Source organism: Gastrolobium bilobum, unplaced genomic scaffold, assembly GCF_033153095.1.
Source record: "Gastrolobium bilobum isolate Gb01-03AN ecotype WA unplaced genomic scaffold, APGP_CSIRO_Gbil_v1 utg70621, whole genome shotgun sequence".
NCBI lineage: Eukaryota > Viridiplantae > Streptophyta > Magnoliopsida > Fabales > Fabaceae > Gastrolobium > Gastrolobium bilobum.
Genome location: NW_026898271.1, coordinates 1 through 15,413, shown reverse-complemented (window position 1 = coordinate 15,413; position 15,413 = coordinate 1).

Genomic DNA, 15,413 nt, shown 5'->3' with positions numbered 1-15,413 from the left:
TTGACACAAATCCTTGTGGGAACGATCTTTACTCATCATTTTATTACTTGTACGACTAGTACACTTGCTAGATCCGCAACAAGTTTTTGGCGCCGTTGCCGGGGATTTGTTCTTCAACATTGACAGACACCATTAATATTTGAGATTGAATCTTTTATTTTTCAGCAATTTAAATTTATGTGTGAATTTTTGTTCTTTCTGGTCCAGAGCGCTAAAACGTTCAAACGTGACCGTTTTAGCGCGCTGCGACGCACATCAATGTGCACATGTCTCTGGAGACCAGCGCTAAAACGCTTGATTTCAACGTTTTAGCGCTGGTCTATTCATATGATTTACATGTTTCTGGGTAGTTTTCTCTTAGTGTTATTTTGCTGTTAGTTTAGTTTTGTAATTCAGTTTAGTACATTGAGATAATTATTGTTTTGACTGATTCACATTGTGATAGTACTGATGCTATTGGGTTATGTATAATGTGTTTCAGTGATCAATTACTGTTTTAGATTTCAATTAGTTGCTGGGGACAGCAACATTTAAATCTGGGAATTGGGTGTGATTGAATGGCATGCAAACTTCAAGGAGATGTCACACCAATTGATGAGCCAAAACAGGGAAACATCTCAATCTTTTTCTTTTCTAAGTTTTCTGTGTGATTTAGATTTTAGCTGTAATATTGAATTTGGATTTCAATTTTGATATGGAATTTCATGAGGATTTGACTGATCAAAGTTTTATATGATTGATCAAATTAAGGATACAATCTTATACCTTGCATGTTGAGCTTAAATGAAATGATTGCATGACTCATTCAATGTGTAAGAGTAGAAAGATTAGTTTTGATGCATATAGAGAAAGTCAAGCATGCACTCTGAACTGTGAGGAAATTGAGCCTATACAGAAAATTTTGTTCAAAGAGCACTTCACTGCATGAATAGCTCTAGAACTTGCCCTATTTCTTGCTTGAAATGGTTGATGATGTGTAGGGTAGAGGCATTTCCTTCTTGAACCAGAAAGTCAAATGGCCAACCTTTAAGTTCCAATTGCATGAAACACTTGAGCCTAGCCTGTTGTCTATCAAGCCAAGAACCACATTTATTCCAATCCTTCAGATTAAAAGTTTCAGATAAGTGATAAGGGATGGAGTGTTCTGTGGGGAGGAAAGTGTTTTTGCAATAAGTGAATGCAAGGTGTTGAAAACATAAGAAAGAAAGAAGGAAAAGAAAGAAAAGGTTGTGAAACACAAAGTGTTTGGAAGAGACAGAGGGAAGTATTAAAGACACAAAGTGTCTGAAAGAAAAAGAAAAAGAAAAGAAAAAATTAAAAACACAAAGTGTCAGGAAGAAAAGGAGGAAGAAAGGTTCAAAGAAAAGAACAAGGAATGAAAAGGAAAAAAGTTGAGGGAATTAGGAAGAAATTGATTAATTACTATGAATTACCTCTTATCTGAATCTGATTCATTTGATCTGAACTTCCCCTTTTGCAGAAATCCTTACCTCTAGTCAAGCCACACACCAAGCCTCATTGCTAATCATACCAAAACCTTTTTGATCTACCTTATGGATCATTGTTACTATGAATAGTGAGAAGATGGGCAAGCTTATGGTAGTTTGAGTGCAGTGAAGAGTGAGTGATAAGTACATCCTTAAACACTAGTGTGCAAGAGTGTTAAAATTCTCATAATTTTTGAGAAGTTCCTAGTGAGGGGGTGTTGTTGTTTGGAAGTCTCTGTATATCATCTTTACTGATCTGTTGAAAAGTCACAAATGATGTTGGGCAAATCATAGGAAATAAGAGATTGCATGATTATAATTTTGTATCATGAAATGTTGATCTTTTGTTAATTGAAGTTCATCCTCATGAATTTCATATGTAAAGAATCTCAAGTCCTTCTCTGTTTTAATTCATTACTGAGGACAGCAATGTTCAAATCTGGGAATTGTGATGAACCCTTAGTTCATCAGGTTTTTGAGCATGAATTAGTATAAATTTGTGTGATTAAATGGATGAAAAAGAGGTCAATGTCTTATAAATTCCTAAATACAAGTTCTGGAAGTTGTATTGAAAATTTACATTGTTCTTGTAGGGAATTGAAGCTCAAAGAAGCAAAAGAGAGAAGGAAGAAGATTCTGAAAATTGGAAAATGCTAAGTGTTGGGCGCTAAAACGCCCAAAACTGAGCGTTTTAGCGCCCTGCTGCACAAAAGATGCTGGTGCTGAACATTAAAATGGCCAAAACTGGGCGTTTTAGCGCCCAACACAGTTAAAAGCAGTTGGGCATCCGTCAAGGTTGAGCGCTAAAACGTCCAGAAATGAGAGTTTTAGCGCCCATGTCAGTTTTTCAGTTGTAATTTGTAAACTATAAAAGGAAAATGGGCCTTCACAAGATAAAAAGCAGATTCAACTCTCTCATATCCTATCATATCTCATTCTGACTTTTCTCATCACACTAGGAGAAGGGAGATCAGGTCAGATCTTTCATAGATCTGATCTGACTCCTCATTTTCTCTGACTTTCCAAATTCTTTAGGATTAGTAATAGTTAGTATTTCCTATGTAATTATACTTGGAGATTGAAGACTCAACTATCATGACAATGGAGTTTGATCTATCTTTCTTCTCTTGTTTGTATTTCAATTATGTCTGAGTAGAGTCCTTTGTAGTCTGATTCAATGGAACTCAAGTTTGAATTTATGAATGGTTAATTAGATGTTTTGTTTATCTATTATATGATTGTATGAAGTTTTCTTGATTAATTCTTCATGTTGAGGAATAGTGTAGAACAGACATGTTTACATTGTTTCTCTATTTTTGACAACTTCATCATCAGTGTTCTAGTAGTCAAGGGATTGATGCTAGGATTCTGATGTGATCTTAAGACCTTAGTAATTAATGCATGTATTAAGAAAGGAATCACCAAGGGATTGGGGTTTCTGATTAATGTGTCTATCAGGGTAGTAAGGGATTACATCTTGAGATGATAAGAAAAAGGTTGATCAACATCACATGGTAGATAATTCATAATGGAAATTGGTTCATCTATAAATTCATGCTTGAGGGAAATTGACATTTGACTACTTGTTTACATTATAATTTACATTTTATTTATTTATCAAGTTTTAATTCAATTCAGTGTAGTTTCTGGTGACAAGAAATCTATGCAATCTATGAACTTTTGTTTGATTCAACTCAAGTACATATGGTTAGTCAGTGCTTGACACAAATCCTCGTGGGAACGATCTTTGCTCATCATTTTATTACTTGTACGACTAGTACACTTGCTAGATCCGCAACTCTACATACACCAGCAAATATTAACAGAACCACATTTTTTATTTCACTCCAGCCCTACTTGCAAGAACTATACATATTACAAACACAACAATAATGGATCCAGCAAACACCCTAGCACACCTACACACATGCTTAATTTCCTTCTCCACCTTTTGAAACTCTGCATGCATCTCCATTGACATTTCATCAATCTTTATATAGTTCTCATTAATCTTCTTTTTGTGGTCATTCACCTCCAGCTACAATTCATCATTGAGCTTCATGTCCACAAAGTTCAACTTAAATTCCATTTCAGCTACATTCAACTCCAGCTTATTAATTCTCCAATCTTCCAGCTCCATGGTATCAGATGTAGCATCATCCACCCATGTAAAAAAGTTTCAGTGTGGCTTCTTTTTCTAACACCAAATTAAACCAAACAGTTAATAACATTCAAATTAGACAAAGAACGCATGGAAAAAAACACCTCACCTTGAAATTGGGGCACCCAAAAAATGCTCTATTTGGGTTTTTAATGGTCTTGGAGGTGTAAACAACCCTGTGCCTCCCACATTTACACAATGGAGCAGCTCTGCTTCTTTCACTTCTTGACCCAATGAACTAAAAGGGTGACGTGCGCTATCGAACCCACGCAAATTACCGAGCTTAGGATTTGTAATGATAGGGCAACTTAGATCGTCTCCCAAAGAACCTGCTTGAAATCAGAAATGTTCTATAAAATAAAATATAAAAGGGAAGGAGGGATTTTGTTAATTTTAGAATTTAAATAAAAACAGAATGTAAAAGATGAATTTGAAATCGTAATTAAAAATAACCAACCTAAGGTTATGATTCCTAGGACGTTTTCCTCGAATAAAAAGATATTAGAATCGTGATTGATGTCAATTGAATCAGAATCCTTATTTTCAATTGAGAACCCTCTCTAAGCGATCGCTTAGCGTTTGATCAAATATGGTGCTTCTACTCATACAATCGCAGAGTATCAGCCTGTTTGATTTAAGGTCATAGGGTCAATCAATATAATCATCAAATCTGATGATTAATCCCTTTCCATAATTGCAATCACGAACCTCAGATTGAATATCCACAATCGCACGATATCAATCTGAGTTTGGAAGGGAAACGAATCTGATTTAAAATAAAACGCAGATCCTCAAGACTAATCCATGGAATTGCTACCCTTAGGTTGATTAAAGGGTTCTTAGCCTCGCATGGCTAAGGTAAACATAATTAAAATTTGAAAAGAATAAGAACACAAGATGAAGAAGAAAAATGAAATTTAATTGAAAACTCAGAGAAAATTTGTCAATCGTCAAAACCTCAAATTCTAACTGCCGAAGGGTTTCTTAAACTTTCCCTTTAATAGCCATCATTCAGAACGGATAGGATTTCACCACTTCGACCCATACATAAAATAAAAATGGAATAAAATAAAATAAAACATTAAAACACGGCCTTGGGCCCTAAACACATTGGGTTCTAATTAATTTACAAGTCCAAATATCAAAATAAAATTCCAGCAAAAACGCATCATCTTGGGCTCAAGTTTCGACCATCTTCCCGTCCAAATTGGGCTTCAGTAGCTGAAATAGCGATTGTAGCCCTTTCTGTTAGCATCAAAAATCAATAAGAACAGAGTCAATCGGACATCTATAGAGTGAGATATGGTCAAAATATGAAAGTAGTGTAAATCTGGAAAATTATGACGAAAATCAATTAAACCCAATTAAAATCTAGAATTCTGATTTGACCCAAAAGACCTTTATTTAATTCAAAAAAATCATAAAAATACCAACCAAGAGTAATAAATAAGTGTAACAAAATATGTGTTATCAAAGGGCTTGAGCTCCCCCTTCTTGAAGAAATATTCATCTCCTAAAGACTAAGTTTCAAATAACGCCCAAAATAGAGGATAAACCCAAAATCAGTAAACCCTAAATCGTAAATCCCCAAATTCAAACGTTCAATCTTCGATTGAATCCCCTTCTTTTTGGTTTAAGAAGAATCCTAAAGCATAAGATGACTTTCTTTTCATGAAATTTTGAGGGAAAGACCCCTTAACGTTAAATTCATTTAGTCAAATGATTCTGAGCAACGTGGATCTCCTTTCTCTAGATGACATCGTTCCACCTCCAACGTGGCAGTCAGCATGTCCATTAACGTTACACATCATCATCATCAGTGACACCATCTGTTTTGGACTAACGTGGGACCCATTCGTCTTTGTTGGGGACTTTCCAGCTAGCTTATTTTTGTTAGAGACTGAAATGGGTACCGAGTATTTTGTTAGGGACCAATTTGGGTATTTACTCTTTCTCTTTTTTCTTTTCTATTATTCATTTTTTCTTTTTCTCTCATTTTTGTTTGAAATCTCTTGTTACTGTCAATATTGGTTGGTTTAGACAAATGTCTATAATGTTGACCATAGAAAGTGGTACTGCTTATAATATGTACGGGAGCATTTGCTACCAATCCTTGAGATGCTTTTCTAAAACCTTCGCATGCTACTTCAAATGCATCGTTCATCTGACAATTGTTTGGAGTTAAGTTGTGATGATTTAGTAGCACAATCATCTTCTTGTGCTCATTTTATTGCATCTATTAGCTTATCAAATTCAAGGTTGATTTCATCAAGGGATCACACTAGAATCAATTTTTGTTTTTTTTACTGTGGCAAAGTATTTAAAATGTTTGAGTTTTTTTTAGAAGAAATTTAAAATGAAGACAATAAGGTAAAAGGCATGAGAAACATGAATGAGCAATTGGATTTGAAGCAAAGGCTAAGAATAGAAACAAAAATAAGAAAGAAGAGGAAATAAAATGCAAATACTCATATCAGATGATGTCTCAAAAAAATAAACATAAGTTCAAAATAGTACGACTAAACAATAACTTCGAAGCAATCAAATCAGATATGGGATCTAACTTCCACATGATCATTCCAAGCTCTCATTCGTGGATCGATTGTACTCCCTATGGATATTTTTCTAGCCTTAGCCAATATTTCAATCCTTTCTTCGGCAACTATAAGGTCAGAAAAATGTTGGTATATGTAAGAACCAGCACCGTTAATTAAGGAAATTAAAGTAATTAATTATGTTAAAATAGGAAATAATTCCATAATTGACCCTAATAATTATTAAGAGGCTTTAATAATTATGATAAGTGATTAAGAATGCTGAAAGTCGCTTTTCGGAAGAAAAATGCAGATACCGATTCTGCTAGTCGGTATAAATGTGTACTAAAAAAGTATCCTGGAAAATTATAATAAGTGCAGGATAATTACTAGAATAATATGTAGGACTTGTAAAACGAGTTTCAAGTCAAAATAATGAGAACTGGTGCCAGAAACTGAAACTGGCTATGAAAAGCGCGTACCGGAAAGGTGCTCCGAAAAATATAATAAAAATATGATAATTCTTGTAAAATTGAGTAGGTTAAGAATCCAAAGTTTGGAATTAAAATGCTAAGCGTAGCAATTAAAGTTAACATTGTGCGATTAAGTTTAATCCGCCTATAAATAGGCCATGGCACTTGATCCTAGGGTTATTCCTTTTGTCCCTACGTGCCTCTATTTTGCTGAGCAACCTCCAGCCACCCTTTGCCACCTTCTTCTCCATTTTGTGAGCCAAGGAGCTTCCTTTCTCCTTGGTTTCTTCACCTAAATACCTTGGGCTTGTGAGAGCTTGCATGGTGATGGAGTGTGAGTGCTTTTTCTGGGTCCTTGCCACTATTTGAAGTCAGCTTTGAGGGCTGAGTTTGAGAGTTGAGTTGTGGGAACCTTGGAGCTGGCTTTTTAAGCTTCAACGTGTGTTCTTTGTGGAGAAAGGACCAACCTTGGTGTTCCATTTCGTGTTCTGAACAAGTCAGTACCTTGGAGCTGTAGTGTGAGCTCCAAGAGCACCTTCTTGCTGAGTTTTGAGTAGTTGGTAAGCTTCCCCACCCTTATGCTTGAGTTTAATGGTTAAAAATGGAACCTTGATGCATGTAATGGTTAAAAGATGATAACCTAACTTGGGGTAATGTCAAACACACCTAGAAATGCATGTTTAGGCTTCTGTAATCGGTAAAAATGGTATCTTTGAAGGATATCTTCGCGAAATGCAGAAACTGCATTCTGTCGCAAAATATCCAGATATTTTCCCGTGAGATATCCAGATATTGATATCCGGATATAGATATCCAAATATTGATATCCGGATATGGAGATCTGGATATCCAGATATTGGATATCCGGATATTGACAGTGAGATATCCGGATATTGGATATCCGGATATGTCCCCGAGGAATATCCGGATATTCTGGGATTTCGTAGAACAGTAGCTGTGTTGTGAGTACAGTGGGCTACTGGGGGTTTGTGGACCCTAGATTGATGAAGTTGAACTTCTGTTTTAATTGAATTAAGTCAGAACCTTGTGATTAAGGGCTTATGGCTTGTGTGAAGCCTTAAGACGTAAAACGTAAAGGAAAGGCGTTGTCTTAATATTGTATGCTTGCGGTGCATGTTTATTGATATATTATTGGTCCATAACAGATTGTGAATCTGCTGTGTTTGGACTTTGAGATTGTGGACTCTTGGCTTGGATAACTAGCTTGCAAGGTAAGCTTTCGTGTCCTCGGTTTAGCCATGTTGTGGTTCCACCATGTCCCATGGGGGTATGGTTATATGCATGCTGTGTTACATGCTTTTGATGTTTTGGAAATGCTATTGAGTTGTTATATGCTAGTGCCTTTATGATATGCATGTGGTGTTCCACCTATACGGTAAGCCTAAGTATATGGTACATACAATATGGTGAGGCTGTGGGTGAGGTGCAAGCGGTGTTCCTAGTACTATATGTAGGTAATAGACGTATTCCTGCATTTCTCTGGCCAGTAGAATAGTTTAAACACACATGGCATGAATATCTGTTGCACTGCATAGTTTTGGAACTGATACTGATATAAATGCTTTTAGAACTTATATTGCACATGTAAGTGAGCTTGGGGTGGAAGATCCTTGAGGACCCCTAGTCTTACTGAGATTTCTAGTTTAGAGATCTCACCCCACGTTTGGGGAATGCTTATTTCAGGATCAGGTAATGTTGGGGTTGAGGCCCCAGGCGGCAGGAGGCCTGAGCTGAGTTAGATATTGATGATATTATATGCTGACTTATTGGATGCTGGATCTGCATGCTGCTTTTATGCTTTGAGCTTCATCTTATGTTTATGATTATTTTATTGAGACTCTATTGAGTTGGTGAGCATGGGGATTGTCCATGCCACTTAGACTGGGTTATGTCTTGTTTTATTTGGAGTTGTATTAATGTATCAGGATATTGTTCGGGTTACGTTATGTAATGCCGTGACTTAGATACTCACTTTATATTTATATATTGAGGTATTTCAGTAGATGTCTTATTGCAATTTACATACAGGCGATATTTTATGAAATTGATTAAGTAATCAACTTGGCTAAGTATAATGACGTCATAATTGGAAAGGAAAAAGATATTCCGCATTTTTAATTAAGCGCAGCTTAATACGATAGTATGATAACATTACCGGGTATACACGGGGTGTTACATTTTATGGTATTAGAGCAACGGTTCAAGGGAAAAGCCTGTATGTATTGCAACGATTAAGATGTTTGGTTGTGTCTGTCTTGTGTGTTTGCTCCGTTGGTTGTTATTATGATGATGCATATGTGATCACATTGTGTGGGCCTGATCAACTCATAATTTGTGTAACTTGTGCAAAGTCATGGTAGGATCCAGGAGAACACGTGAGATTGCTGAGGATCAACTCGATCCAATCCTGACTGCATTGGCTGAGATGTAGGAGGCCACTAGATTGGCCAACGTGGCAATGATGGACGCTGCTAGAGAAGCGAACTAGAAGGCCATGGAGGATGCTCTTGAGGCAAATCGGTTGGCGAACATGACCTTGATGAGGGCCAAGTTGGAGGAGATGAGAGCTGGCCCAGCTGTTGGTCAGTTCCCACCGCCACCACCTCCACCGCCACCGCCGCCGCCTCCACCTAGTGTTCAGGATGAGACCCTGAGTAACATTGGTAGTGCTACACATGATGTTGGGGTGATGGAACCCTTTGTGGAGCCCGCTGAGGACAGAGATGCGATTGATCGCCGGCTGAATGCTTTCTGTAAGCATAAGCCACCTACTTTTGATGGGTCTTATGATCCCATTGCTGCTGCAAGATGGCTTCAGGCATTGGACAAGATTTTTCGGGTCATGCAGTGTACCAATCCGCAGAAGTTGATGTTCGCTACTTACATGCTAGAGGGCGATGCCCATGAGTGGTGGACGAACACTTCTCATGTCTACGAGATGCAGGGCCATATGATGACTTGGCCATTCTTTGAGGATTATTTTCTGGGTCACTACTTCCCCTATGACGCGTAGGAGAGAAGCAAGGGGAGTTTGACAGGTTGGTTCAGGGCTCGTTGTCTGTTGACGAGTACCTGGCCAAGTTTAATGAGCAGGTGAAGTTTTCACACTTCAGGATGGCGAGGCCTACTCCTACATTCTTGGCTACTAAGTTCCGCAGGGGACTTAGTGAGGATATTGCCGGTTACCTTGCTGGTTCTGCTTCGAGAGACTTTGGGACACTGGTTCAGCAGTGTCATGATATTGAAGATTTCTACAACACGAGTAAGGCCAAGAAGGCCAAGGTTGCAGAGGCGACGAAGGTAGTAGCTGGTAGTTCCACTTCTTGGAGAGACAGGAAGTTTGGGAACAAGGGCAAGGGAAAGCAGTTGGCGGATCGGCAAGCGCCGAATCAGTTCAAGAGGACTTCTGCTCAGGGGAGTGCAGCGAGACCTCCTGCTCCCAGGTGTTCGGGATGCGGGAAGACTCATTTTGGGCCGTGTTCTACCGGCCAGTTGATTTGCTTTCAGTGTGGCAAGGAGGGCCACTTCTCCAGAGGCTGTCCGTCGGCGACGACGAGAACGGCTACAGTTCAGGCAGTGCCGCTACAGATGGTTACCCTTCCACCTACCTCAGCACCGGCAGTGCCACCGTCTACAGGGCGTGTTTATACCCTGGATCGTCAGCAGTCGGATCGAACTCCGAACCATTTAGAGGTATTGTTACCATTGGTGGTACTTGTGTTGATGTCTTGTTTGACTCTAGGGCTACGCACTCTTTTGTTGCAACCCTGATTGCTGTGGGGCTTGAGTTGCCCATGTCTGTTGTAACATCCCGTATATATCCGGTAATGTTATCATAATATCGTATTAAGCTGCGCTTAATTAAAAATTGCGGAATATCTTTTTCTTTTCAATTATGATGTCATTATTCATTACCAGCTTGATTACTTAACCATTTCAAAATATCGCCGGTATGTAATTGCAATAAAACAGCTAACTGAAATACCTCATAATATAGATAATAAAAGTGTGGCTCTAGTCACGGAACTACAACAACGTAGACCGGACCATCTAACAGTTATACAACTCTAATCTAGAAGTACTAACATAAAGTGTCATGGACAATCCCCATGCTCACTCAAATAAGGAAACACGCCCAACATCAGTCTCAACAACAACATAATCATAAATAGCGGAAAACATAAACAGCATCCAAATCCAGTCATGGCAGCAATACAGCATAATATCATCAACTAAGCTCTGGCCTCCTGCCGCCAGAGGCATCAGTCACCATACTACCTGAAACTGAAATAAGCATTCCCCAAACGTGGGGTGAGATCTCTAAACAAGAAATCTCAGTAAGACAAGGGGTCCTCAAGGATCTTCCACCACAAGCTCACTTACATGTGCATTATAAGTTTAAAAGTAGTTCATCAATATCATTTCTAAAACAGTGCAATGCAGCAGATAATCATGTCATGTGTGTCAATTCTATTCTACTGGCCAGAGAAATGCAGGATTTACATACGCCAAATACCCACACATAGTGCAAGACGCCACTTGCATTCACCCCGGATCACCATATCGTATGACGCCACATACTTAGGCTTACCGTCAAGATGAAACAACACATGCATATTAAAAGCCATTACACAAAAAGCTCAACAGCATTTCAAATATCCAAAGCATGTAACACAGCATGCATATAACCATACCTCCATGGGACATGGTGGAACCACAACATGGCTAAACCGAGGACACGAAAGCTTACCTTGTAAACTAGCTATCCAATACCAAGAGTCTGCACAAGCTCAAGACCCACAAACAGCAAAATCACAATCTGTTTATATGAGAAATATCATCAATAACCATACTTTAAAGGTTCATTTCCTTATGACAACATTTCCTTATTCGATTACATCTTTTCTAGATCATAATTATCAAACATTAAGTCCCACAATTAAAGGTATCACTGTTTCCCAACAGTAACACAAACCTCTTTGGCCATCATGCCCAAATGGGGACTTTCCCACGCTTTAAAACTGGTTTCTGGTCATTTTTCACAGGTGGTAATCGATTACCCAGACATGGTAATCGATTACTGAACTAGGTAACCGATTACCAAAACATAGGTAATCGATTACTGCACATGGTAATGGATTACTGCACATGGTAATCGATTACCAACCAAAAGTAATCGATTACCACGCGGGCAGAACAGTTTTCTGCAGAATTTTTCTGCATAAACCGAGCCTCCCTGGCTTCCCCAAGGTCCAAGGTTCATTTTAGCCCAAAACAGATGTTCAATACTACTTATTAAACATAAACTAACAACCTTTAACATGATTAATCAAAGTTATCTCTTTTCATGACCAAAACAAGTCATTTTCATGAAAAATCAAAGGAAAGGTTCAAGGTATATCTATGGGGTCCTTAAACTCAGAAAAAGAAGAGCCTTAGATGCTCAATGAAGTACCCCAAGCCTCTGCCTTAGTGATGCACGAAAATCACCACACCAAGGTAAGCTCTTCAAGCCAAAAGATCACTCCTTGGCACCAAAAGACAAGAACAAGGCCTCTATCAAGGTATCTCCCAACTCAGTCCCAAACAAAGCAACTCAGAAGCTTACACTCAGAAACTAAGAGCTTTCCTCCCACCCAAGGTTCACCCACACACAACCATGGTGTTTTGATGAAGCAAAAATGGAGAAAGGTGGTTACTTTGAGGATTTTCTATGAAGAAATGGAGGTGTAAGAGGATGGCAAGGTGGCTGGCTCCTCTCTTCAGAAAACTCTCACGTAGCAAGGCAAGAAAATGACCTAGGATCATGTGCCAAGCCTATTTATAGCCACTTAACCAATTCACACACAGTATTAACTTTAATTGCTACGCTTAGCATTTTAATCCCAAACTTTGGATTCTTAACCTACTCAATTTTACAAGAATTATCATATTTTTCTTATAATTTTCAGAGCACCTTTCCGTAACGTGGTTTTCAAAGTCAGTACCGGTTTCTAGCACCAGTTCTCATTATTTGGACTTGAAACTCGTTTTACAAGTCCTACATATTATTCTAGTAATTATCATGCACTTATTATAATTTTCCGGGATACTTTTTCGGTACGCATTTATACCGACTGGCAGAACCGGTATCTGCACTTTTCTTCCGAAAAGCGACTTTCAGCATTCTTAATCACTTACTATAATTATTAAAGCCTCATAATAATTATTAGGGTCAATTATGGAATCATTTCCTATTTTCTCATAATTTATTAATTAAATTCCTTAATTAACGGTGCGGGTTCTTACATTCACCACTCTTTTTTTAGGATTTTGTCCTCAAAATCAGAATATACCTGTCTCGGAAGTCGGGATACTTCCAGAGAAGCTCGTCCTCTCGCTCCCAGGTACACTCCTCAGGAGTTCTTCCTGACCATTGCACTTTGACAATCAGAATGATCTTGCTCCTCAGCTGCTTCTCGCCACGATCGAGAATCTTTAGTGGTCCGACGGGAGTCTTTAGGTTCTCCCGAACCTCCACATCATCAGGTTGCACCACGTGCGACGGATCTTCTATGTACTTCCGAAGCTGAGACACGTGAAACACGTCGTGGATGTTAGCCAAGTTCGGAGGCAAGGCAAGCCGGTAGGCAACAGGTCCTACTCTACAAAGAATCTGGTATGGCCCAATAAATCGTGGGCTCAGCTTCCTCACTCCGAGTGCCCGTCCAACACCGGTGACAGGTGAAAGTCTCACAAACACATGCTCACCCTCACTGAACTCCAGTGGACGATGCTTGACATCGTAGTAACTCTTCTGACGATTCTGCTCCTGCTTCAGCCTTTCCCTGATCATCTGGATCTGCAGGGTGGTATCTTGGACAAAGTCCAAGCCAAACAACTCACGATCCCCAACCTCAGACCAGCAGGTAGGTGTACGACACCTCCTACCGTAGAGCGCCTCGTAGGGTGCCATGTCCAGGCTAGCATGAAAACTGTTGTTATACGAAAACTCCACCAATGGAAGGTACCTATCCCATGCCGAGCCCTGCTCCAACGTGCAAGCCCGCAACATATCCTCCAAGGTCTGGATAGTCCGCTCAGTCTGTCCATCAGTCTGAGGGTGATAGGCTGTACTCAGTCTCAACTGCGTACCAAAAGCTCCCTGCAGCGCCTCCCAGAACCGAGATGTGAACTTCGGGTCCCTATCACTAATGATACTCTCGGGCACCCCGTGAAGTCTCACGATCTCGCGAACATAAAGCTTGGCCAACTGCTCTGTAGTGAAGCTCACCTTCACTGGAAGAAAATGGGCAGACTTTGTCAATCTGTCCACAATGACCCATATCGAGTCACAGCCAACCTGAGTCTTCGGCAAACCCACAACGAAGTCCATGGAAATGCTCTCCCATTTCCACTCTGGAATCTCAAGAGGTTAAAGCTTACTAGACGACTTCTGGTCTTCAATCTTCACCTTCTGGCAGATCAAACACTTGGACACATACACAGCTATGTCCTTCTTCATTCCTGGCCACCAGAAATTTCTCTTCAGGTCTTGGTACATCTTCGTAGCACCAGGATGAACAGTAAACTATCCCTTATGGGCCTCCGCCATAACCTCTTCGGTCAAGGGACCTCGAGGAATCACAACACGCTTCTGAAACAACAGAAGGCCATCCTCATTCCAAGACACACTGTCTTGGTTCTTCACGTAGTCGAGACACTCTCTCTGCACTTGCGCCTTTTGGATCTTCTCCATAAGCTCATTCCTGACTCTCATAGTCTCCATCTCGAGAAGTGAACCCCCAAAAAAGGTGGTCACCTTCAGATCTCGAAACTTCTCTATGAGGTCGAAGTCACCCATCGTCAAACTGGATAGAGTCACGGATTTCCGACTCAAAGCATCAGCTACCACATTGGCCTTGCCAGGATGGTACTTCAACTCAAAGTCGTAGTCCTTCAGAAACTCCATCCATCTCCTCTGCCTCATGTTCAGCTCTTTCTGATCAAACAGGTACTTCAAGCTCTTGTGATCACTGAACACTGCAAACTGCATGCCAAACAGGTAATGCCTCCAAATCTTGAAAGCAAACACAATCGCAGCCAACTCCAAATCATGAGTCGGGTAGTTCTCCTCTTGAGGCTTCAACTGCCTCGAAGCAAAAGCAACAGCTCTACCAGACTGCATCAACACACAGCCCAGCCCCTTTCCACTCCTCACCTCCGTAACTGTCTTGGGCCTCTCCCAATCCAGTACGGCGCATTGGTGAGTCCGAACGGGATCACCAAATACTCAAAGTGACCGTATCTCGAACGAACGCGGTCTTAGGGACATCCTCCGGATTCACCCGAATCTGATGGTATCCGGACCGGAGATCAATCTTGGAATACACACAATCACCCCTGAGCTGATCCAACAGATCATCAATAAGAGGAAGGGGATACTTGTTCTTGATTGTCACCTTGTTCAACTGCCTGTAGTCGGTGCACAATCGCATTGTCCCGTCCTTCTTCTTCACAAATATGACCGGTGCTCCCCAAGGAGACACACTCGGCCGGATGAAAATCTTCTTTGCCGAAAGATCCTCAATATGCTTCTTAAGCTCAGCCAACTCCGGTGGCGACATCCGATGGAGCTAAAGAAATTGGCCCCACCAGGCAACAAGTCAATCGAGAACTCTATCTCCCGCTGTGGCGGAACTCAGGAATCTCCTCAGGAAACTCCTCGAGGAACTCCCCCACCACAGGAATGCTAGTG